The sequence below is a fragment of the Monodelphis domestica genome, chromosome 7, assembly GCF_027887165.1.
Source record: "Monodelphis domestica isolate mMonDom1 chromosome 7, mMonDom1.pri, whole genome shotgun sequence".
NCBI classification, from domain to species: Eukaryota; Metazoa; Chordata; class Mammalia; order Didelphimorphia; family Didelphidae; genus Monodelphis; species Monodelphis domestica.
Window position 1 is genome coordinate 266016468 of NC_077233.1, and position 9935 is coordinate 266026402.

The window sequence follows — 9935 nt, forward strand, 5'->3', positions numbered from 1 at the left end:
GAATTACCCAACTCTCATCACAGCAAATAACAACAATAGGCTATGAGTTTCTCAGATCTTTTTGACAAATATGCCATCCATTACAGAAAAGATTTTTGACTAAGTGGGGCTATAAATATAGAATAATACACTTTTAGAAGGAATACTAAGAGCACTGGAATCAGAAGACCTCTGTTCAAATCTGAATTTTGTTACTTAATGCTTGGATGACCTTGGGACGAGTTGCTTCGTCTCTTTAGTCCTCAGTTTTATGATTTTTAAAACGAAGCTGTTGGACTAGAGTCAGAGGACCCATGTTCAAGTCCTTCCCTGGCTTCTGATAATCTGGTGTGTTGAGGGAGAACTAACACCTCTGACATGAGGGATTGTTGAGTACTTTTCAGGGCTCCTTATCCACTTTTGCTGTTTACCTAGTACTCAACTCTCACCTGTGGTTCCCAGAAGCTGTTGCACAAGCATCTGCCACATCCTGATAAAGCCATCTGGGGCAGGTGGGCTAAACAACAAGCCTCAAACCTGTTGGTGAGATAGGAGATGTCTTTCCTACGAGAAGACTCCATGGGCAGATGAGGACAATTTGTTCCAATGGCCATGAAAGTGACTGAAGAAGGAAGGTGCTGTGGAAGACTTAAAGCTTGGTTAGTCCATTGGCAGGCTTCCTGACTTTTGTCATATCATTTTCTCTTTGGGCTTTGAATTTTGTGCAACTCTGCCTCATTTAATCCAATTCACTGGAAAGTCAAGATACTACTCATCATGTCTCTGGCCATCTTTGAAAATGAAACAACGATGACTTTGGGTAATTTACTTGTTAAATTAAGGGATTATACTAGAAGGCTTTACCTCTAACTCTATGATCCTATGCCTAAATTACTTCTCTTAAGCCCCTTCAAGGTCTAACTCCTATGATTGTAGAGAAGTACTTTTAATGTCATTTATTTTATTTTATTTTCATTTATATATATAATATGCATTATATATTTATTTTTAATAAAACCCTTACCTTCCATCTTAGAATCAATCCTGGGTATTGGTTCTAAGGCAGAAGAGTGGTCATGGCTAGGCAATGGGGGTTAAGTGACTTTACCAGGGTCACACAGCTGGGAAGTGTCTGAGGCCACATTTGAACCCAGGACCTCCCATCTCTGGGCCTGACTCTCAATCCACTGAGCCACCCAGCTGCCCCCTTTTAATGTCATTAAATAAAAAGAATAAATATTGTATTGGTGCTCCTTTAAAAAAAAAGCACCTTGCTATCATTTCATGATGATTGTCCTCTTCTCTCTTCCTCCCTCTCCTTCCCTCTCTTGCAATATAGTAGATTGAAGCTAAGTAACATATTGCTTATATATGAAAACACATGCTGCTTTTCTGAACGGATGCTCTACAATCTCTCTGCTAAGAGGAAAGAGGCATCCTTCACCATCAGCCTTCTGAAGCCACAGTTATCCACAGTATGGAACAGGTGTCTGATGTCTTTCAATGATGTTTTCCTCTGCATTATTGTGGTTATTGTGTAAGCTGTTCTCCTGGCTTAGCCTGCTTCATTCTCTGTCAGTTTACACGTCTCCCCATGCTTCTCTGCTATTGTTAGATTCTTTGTTCTTGCAGCGCAGCACCATCTCATTATATTCATGTACAGGAAGGAGTGTGTTGATTAATGTTTAGCAACTGGCTCTCCAAAAAAAATGCATAGCATGACGCACTTGTAAGTTCATTCGGAATTGTTAACATTTTCTCCATCACTTTCTTAAGTCTAAACAATCCACAAAACAATAAATCAAGGCTTGATTCACAGTGTTTGCCAGTTTCTGAGGTGTAAACGCTCATGCTGAAAACTTCACAATAGGTTGGTTTGAGCTAGTTGCAGCACATTCCTGGATCACACTTTGTTACATCAGTCCCCAATTAATGGGCACTCACCTGGTTTAAATTAAATTAAATTAAATTTAAACACTAAACACGTTGATATTTTTGCTTTGAATGTGCAGTTGAAGAAGTTAGTAGAGCTGAGAGGAGACTGAATGAGGTCCATTGTGGGTCCCTACTGTTGGCTTGGTCAGTGAGCTTGAGACCACTTTAATTTCTTAAGAAGGAGAAATATAACACACTCAGGTATAGACATTCAACTAGTCCTTTATCATCCCAAACCCACTGGGAATAGGATCAGATTCTTATGCCCATCCTTTGACAAGGATTATATTATTTATATTTAAACATCCCAAATCCCAAGCCACAGAAATGATTTGTAAGGGGCATCTTTTATAGTGATTGTTTTGATTTTATTTAATATAAATGATTGGAAGACATGACAATGTGTTAACAGCACCATTATAGATGGAAAGAAACTAATTTAATGATGACAGGATAAATGTGATGAGAGTAGTATTGCTGGTAATAAATTATCAATAGCAACAATCAAATAATGAATAAATATCATCAAAACAAATTATTGAGAAAAATATCAGTAATAAATCACCTTAAAACCCAACCTATTTTCTCTGATTTAAGGGTAGCTCAATAGTGGAAAAGGGGAATTTCAGCCAGGATGAGGGGACTGCTATGGTATTTGTGAAGGCCTCATAGGAACCCTGAAATGTTGTGAATTAGGTTTTGTTGAAAACACTGATAGGATTAGTTAGCACTTCGGTCAGCTCCTCAGACTTTAGGAAAAAAATGAGGGGGCAGCTAGGTGGCTTAGTGGACAGAGAGCTAGACTTGGACACTGGGGGTTCACATTTTGCCTCAGATACTTTCTGGCTACATGACCCTGGGCAAGTCACTTAACCCCCATTACTTAGCCCTTATAGCTCTTTTGTCTTAGAACCAACATTTAATATTGGTTCTAAGATAGAAGTTGAGGTTAAAAAAAAAAGCAAAGAAATAAATGAGGCAACCCTAGAGTTTTAGGTCAGCTCTACTTAAAACTGTTGTGATGATCATCTTGGCAAGGTTTTAGATTGTGTCTCAGATGAGGTAAACATATACAACTTTTAAAAAACTTTAGAGTACTATGTAAATACCAGCGATTATTGCTACTATTATCATTCTGGTATGACAAAACCACCAAGTACAACATAATAAAAAAGTACCAGCACCCCAATGCTAATATTATATTGCATACATGAAAGACACATTACATACATATATTCATACACGCACACATATATAGTTGTTCTTCCTTCATTTTTGAAGAGGACCAATGACATCACAGGGTAATGTCTTAACTCATTTAAGTGAAGCAAAATTACATAAAGTTGTTGACTTCACACACTTCCAGAATCTCTGAAGACCAGTGACAAGACAAAAGTCAGGACTACTGGCTATAGCCTTGGGTGCAGTGGGTGACCTTGGCATCTTCAACGTCTGACCAAACTCTAAGTGTTCCACAGCATCTTATTCAGATACCTTTATGGCTAATGGAAAGAATGGTTCTCATCTACCCATTCTTCTGGGAGAAGTCTTCAAAATTTTTTTTTATTTTTATTTGAAACATTTTATTTAATTAATTAAGAATATTTTTCCATGGTTACATGTTTCACATTCTTTCCCTCCCCTCCTGCTACCCACTCCTCCCGTAGCTGATGTGCAATTCCACTGGGTTTTACATGTGTCATTGATCAAGATCTATTTTCATATTATTGATATTTGCACTAGGGTGATTATTTACAGTCTATATCCCCAATCATATCCCCATTGACCCTTGTGATCAAGCAGTTGTTTTTCTTCTGTGTTTCTACTCCCACAGTTCTTTCTCTGGATGTGGATAGCATTCTTTCTAATAAGTCCCTCAGAATTGTCACTGGGAGAAGTCTTAACATGCTTGGGGTACACATCTTACTAATTCATTGACTGGATTGTGGTCTATCTGTTACCCTCAAACTGGTTTAGTCCATTTGCCTAGATGATTTACCAGGGTGTGGCCAAGCTGCATATGCTATAGCTTCTCAGAAACACAGATGAGAGTTGAATACCCAGTAGACACCAAGGGTGGATACGCTGACCTGAAAAGAGCTTGGCAAGCCTTCACATCAGAGGTGCTTAAATAATCATATGCTGTGTGTATGTACACACCCATCCACCCACCAAGTAATTTCTCTCTCTCTCTCTCTCTCTCTCTCTCTCTCTCTCTCTCTCTCTCTCTCTCTCTCTCTCTCTCTCCCTCTCTCTCTCTCTTTCTCTCTCTCTCTCTCTCTCTCTCTCTCTCTCTCTCTCTCTCTCTCTCTCTCTCTCCCTCTCTCTCTCTCTTTCTCTCTCTCTCTCTCTCTCTCTCTCTCTCTCTCTCTCTCTCTCTCTCTCTTTCACATAAAGCAGGGGCTCTTAACATGGAATCCATGAACTTTTAAAGATATTTTTTATTATCACATTTCAATGTAATTGATTTCCTTTGTAATCTGGTGCTTTTAATTTTATGATTCAAAAACATTATTCTGAGAAAATGACCATAGGCTTCCCAAGACTGCCAACAGTATCCATAATGCACAAAAAAGGTTAAGAACTTATGGTTTAGGGCAGTGGTGTTAAAGTCAAATAGAGAAGGAAGTGGGGTGGGGGGGCATTAAACCATTTATAAGGATCCCTTTGGGCTATATATTGACTTAGAAAATCACATATTAACATTATCTCTGATTTATTATATTTCTACTTATATTGTTAAATATTTCCCAATTATATTTTATTTTGGGTGTGGCAGCACTAAATAATGTGTATGGCCTCTTGTGAGCCTCAGTAGCATGTTCGACACTTCTGGTTTAGGGGAATTTTCACCTTATAAATCACATTCTTTGCTTTTTATTTATTTCTCCTTTTCACCTTGCACTATTTAAAGGCTGTTGTGCTGAGGAGCCATTAGGTAGAAACTACCTAGGGGTGGAAAGAAATCATTGTTTAGCTGCTTCCCTTCCTGATAATGAATTCTGCAGTGGGTCATTGAGGACTCTATAGGTTTTTATTCCAGAGTCAACTTCTCCCAACCTCTCCTGCACCCAAATAACGTCAAATAATAAAGGTTAGTGTGCCAGTTTCTTTTATCTGCCAGTAGAGTATTCAGTGTCAAAGATGGAATGGACTGAAAGGGCAGAGTGGTGGGCAGAGAAGAAACATGGAAGTTCTGTCCAGGTACGGCCCTAAATGGTTTTGATTTCAAGAGCAGAGTACAGCTATTCTCTCCTTGAACATCTGAGAGGGCCAGTTGACACACAGCTTTCTCTATGGCGTAGAGGGCTTGGAAGTGTGATGAGGAGAGGGATAATATCTCTGAGGGGACCAGTCTCCCCCCAACCCAGAATCGTTCAGCACCACAGAGACCATTCCTCTTTAGAGTCAATAGAATGCCAATTTCTCTCACAGTCTGAATGAAAGCACTGGCAGGGAAAATAAGCCAGGGCATTAAGACCTCCTCCAGATGTTCCTTCAAAAGAGGAAAGACATGCTCACACATCTGAATTCCACTTCCATCTCACTCATCCTCCAATTTCTTCTTTCATGAACAAGACCCAGCCACCTCTACATGCAACTTCCCGAGAGTCTCTGTTCTAAAACATCTATTGCTAGGCATTCTGGGATTGCTCTTTTGCAAGGCTGAGCCACACTTGTTACAGTATACTTTAAGTTCAGAATGCTTGTTAGTAATAATAACCTTGTTGCTTATAGATAACTTGACTTAAACTCCCCCTAGGGGAGAGGTAGAAATAAGCTGAATTCAGATATTTCCATACAGAAAGAAAAATTCTTAGAATGTGAGCAAAAAAAAAAAAGAGCCATTTTTATGATATTAAAGAAAAATGATCCCGGATCAAACCCATGCAATTCAATAGTTTTCACATCCAGTCAGCATTTCTTAAGTGCCCACTCTGTACCAGGGACTGTGCTAAGTGATGGGGATACAACGAATAAAAAGATGATCACTGCCCATAAGGAGCTAACGATCTGGAGGGAGACAACAGCTAAAAGGAGGCAGGAACATGCCAGGAGATAGCCAGCACTGGGGCGTTTTGTTCTGTGGAGTTGAGATCAGTCAGAGCCCCAATAAAGTCTGGTTTCTACCCTCTACAAAGGAAGGCATGGGCAAGATGGTCCATTTGGAACTCCACCCTCCAAGACTCTAGGGGAGAGGAATCTGAGTGCTGTCAATTGAGCCTTGGATTAGCAGCAAAGTGAAGAGATTTAAAATGAAGAGGTTAACTTGGAAGGAGCATCTCATTCTGTGGAGTTGAGACCAGGCACGATAGCGGCTGCAGAACAGAGAGCAACGGCTCTGAGCACTCGTCTAGGATTTTTTTTGTTTTAATTTTTTTTTTAGTTTAGGCTATATTGATTTTGGTAGGAGTGTGTGTAGGATGAATTGATGTTTCAAGGGGATCTAGCATTAGCGATGCCCCAAGTAGTATAAACCCTGAAAACAAATGAACAGGCTTGAGCTCCATCATAATAATTATAGTTAGCATTTCAGTGCTTTATGGTTTGCAAGGCACTTTACATATATTATCTCGTTTGATCCCTGTGAGAGAGATGCTATTATCATCTCTGTTTTAAAGATAAAGGAATTGGAGAGAACAGAAGTTGTGACATTTCCAGGGTTACACAGCTGTGTGTGATTCAGGATTTGAACTCAGGTCTTCTTGACTCCAAGTTCAACACTGTCAACTGCTCATAGGAAACATTGTACAATTGTGTGTTGTAGTGAGTGGGCACCATCATGACTAATCAGTTTTTGGAAGATTAATGCACAATATGGGCTATTCACATAGAACTAGTAAATTTGGGGGACTCAATAGACTTTGATGAGAACCCTATTAAAAGGTCCTCAAACAATGCTCTGAGTTCCCCTGAGCAGAGGTGGTATATAGTGTAAAGTGTTGAGAAAGGTACTTGCAAAAGTAGGACAATATGACTGATGGCTTCTTGACATCCTATCTCTTTCCAAGGTTCCTAAATTGATATTTGGAAAGGACTGAACATTTCAGATAGCCCGTGGTCTTACTGCATTTTCTAAATACCTTTCTCAGTACTTTATACCAGCTTCTTTACCCCCAAAGAAATTCGGAGCATCTTTTAAAGTCCTTTCAATAATTCCTTATAACCCCAGAAGGCTTAGTAACTAATTTCTAAGCATCTTACTTCTGACCAGGAATTGCTGAATGTGAAACAAGTCCAGAGTAGAGAAAAGCAGGAAATGGGATATTTGTGCAGACTGCTAAGGAAACCTTCTATTCTTTGCCAGCAGCATTGGCATATCCTATGATATTTTCAAGCAATGCAGTCAGAGGACGCGATGGACAATCATGGCTATTTTTGGGGGGTGCTCTTAATTAGCCAGCGAGAAAGACATCTCTACTTGGCTAGAACAGGCTCCGGATGAGATTGAGAAATGGCAGCAATCTGAGTGTGAGAAATGTAGGTGAGCACTAGAAATCCGCAGGGGGCTTCTCTTTGACATTATCTGTACTTGAAAGAAATTCTCTTCATAATAGATTTATATTTTTTGATATCTGAAGCATTTGATATTTACATTAAATTGTATTTTTTTTAAATAAAGTGATCAAGGGTAAAAGGAAAAGAAACCGGATGCTCTAAAATATTCAGAGCAGCTTTTTGTAGTGGTAAAGAACCGGAAATGGAAGGGTTGTTCATCAATTGGGGAATGGCCGAACAAGTTGTGATATAGGGTTATAATGGAATTCTATTGTGCCACGAGAGATGACAAATAAGAGGATCACAAAAAATAACTAGGGAAAACTTCTAGGAAGTGAGCAGCAGTACCAGGAAAACTCTGTATATGGTAAAAACAATACTGTGCATAATCTAACTATTTAACAAGGCAAGGATCCGGGACAACTCCAAAGGACTCATGAGGAAAAAGGACATCCAATGCCATAGAAGGAACAGAAGGAATCTGAATGCAGACAGACGGAAACATACCATTCTTCACTTTATTTCCTCCATGAATTTTTCTCTAGGGTAAAAAAATATGTATCTTGTTTTACAACATTACGAACAGGGAAATATGTATTATACGATAATGTACAAATATTATCATATTACCTGCTTTCTTTTTTTTTAAACCCTTACCTTTTGCCTTAGAATCAATATTGGCTCCAAGGCAGAAGAGTGGTAAGGGCTAGGCAATGAGGGTCAAGTGACTTGCCCAGGGTCACACAGCTGGGAAGATATTACCTGCTTTTTTGGGGAGAGAGGGGGGATGGGAAGGAGGAGAAAAAAGACTGAAATACAGATTTTTGGACATAGCTAAGATGAGAATTAGTTTATTTGATAAGCATATTTATTATAATTTATTACATATTCATTTCAAAACATTTATATTATGGTTATATATAAAAAACAAAAATAAATGGTAACCAAAAAGTTACTAAATATTTATTTTTCTCCCTTCTACCTCTTCTCCCAGCTCTAGAAAAACAAGACAAATCAAAATTCTTATAACAAATAATCATAATCAAGCAAAATAAATTCCTATATTGGTCATGTCCAAATATGTATATCCAAATTTGACATATCCCAAACTGCGTATCATTCTGCATGTTAGCTCATCACATTTATCTGTTAGGAAGCATGTAGCTTTCTTCATCATCAGTCCCCTGGACTCATGGCTTATGCTTGCCTTAATCAGATTTACATATACTTTGAAGATGTAGTGTCTTTGAGGTCACAGTCCTGAATATTTATGAACACTGAAGAATGAATAAAATGAGTAAGTGAATGAAAAATCATTTATTAAGTACTTACTTTGTGGCAACCACTATACTAAATAAATTCTGGGAATAGAAATATAAGACAAATAAAATCTCTCAAGGATTTTACATTCTTTTTTTTTTTTTAAACCTTACCTTCTGTGTTAGAGTCAATACTAAGCATTGGTCCAAAGCGGAAGAGTGGTAAGGCCTAGACAACTGGGGTTAAGTGACTTGCCCAGGGTCACACAGCTAGGAAGTGTCTGGGGTCAGTTTTGACCCTGAATCTTCTATCTTCAGACCTGGTTCTCTATCAGTTGAGTTACCTAGCTGCCCTGATTCTTTTTTTTTTTTAATTAAATTCTGAACTTAACAAATATTTTAAAAAGCTTTTCACATAAGAACCAAAAAGAAGAATACTATACAAACCTATGACTATCAAAGTTGGTCAGTTTAAAAACAAACAAACAAATCCAACATGTTATTTTTGAAACGATCCTGCTTCTCTCTGTTTCTAAATTCCTTTCTGCTCTATTTTGGGTATTAAAAATATTTCAATGGCCCTCTTGTTCCTTTTGACATATTATTATTAATCTCTTCCAAACCCTTCCCTGCAATTAAAAATGAGGAAAAAACCCTACTTGTAACCAATAAACATAAGCAAAACAAATTGACACAATACTGGCTATGACCAAAAATGGATGTCCCTTTCTGAGCTTTGAATCCATCTCATCTTTATCAGGAAGTGGGTACCATGATTTAGCATAAACTCTAAGGAGAGATAGTTGGTTGTTGTTTTGATCAGAAATCTTAAGTTTTACAGCATTATTTTTCTTTATAATGTTATCATAGAAATTGTTTTTTGGTTCATGAGGGCCAGATTCTGCCCTTTGCGGTACTTTTTATGTATGGTGGTTGGTCCTACTTGGCCTCACATTGGCTTATCTGGATTCCTTTGCTGATTTTTGAGTCTTGGGGTAGATTGCTTGGTAGGTTTTGAGTCCCCTAAGGGACACTTAGGGTCCCTGGGACTCCGAGTTAGGTTGCTGCTTCTGGCTGCTTCCAATGTTAACGTTAGGTCTTCCTCATGTAAGTCCTCCTTCTTGTTCTTCTTGGATAGGGAGCCTTGTAGGCTATAGGTTACTCTGGGAGGTTGCTGTCTTTTATTCCTCTGTTAGTGTTGTTGGTTTTTTCTGGTGGGCTGGCTTTTCTATTGCCTTTGAATTTCTCATTGACTTTTTGGTG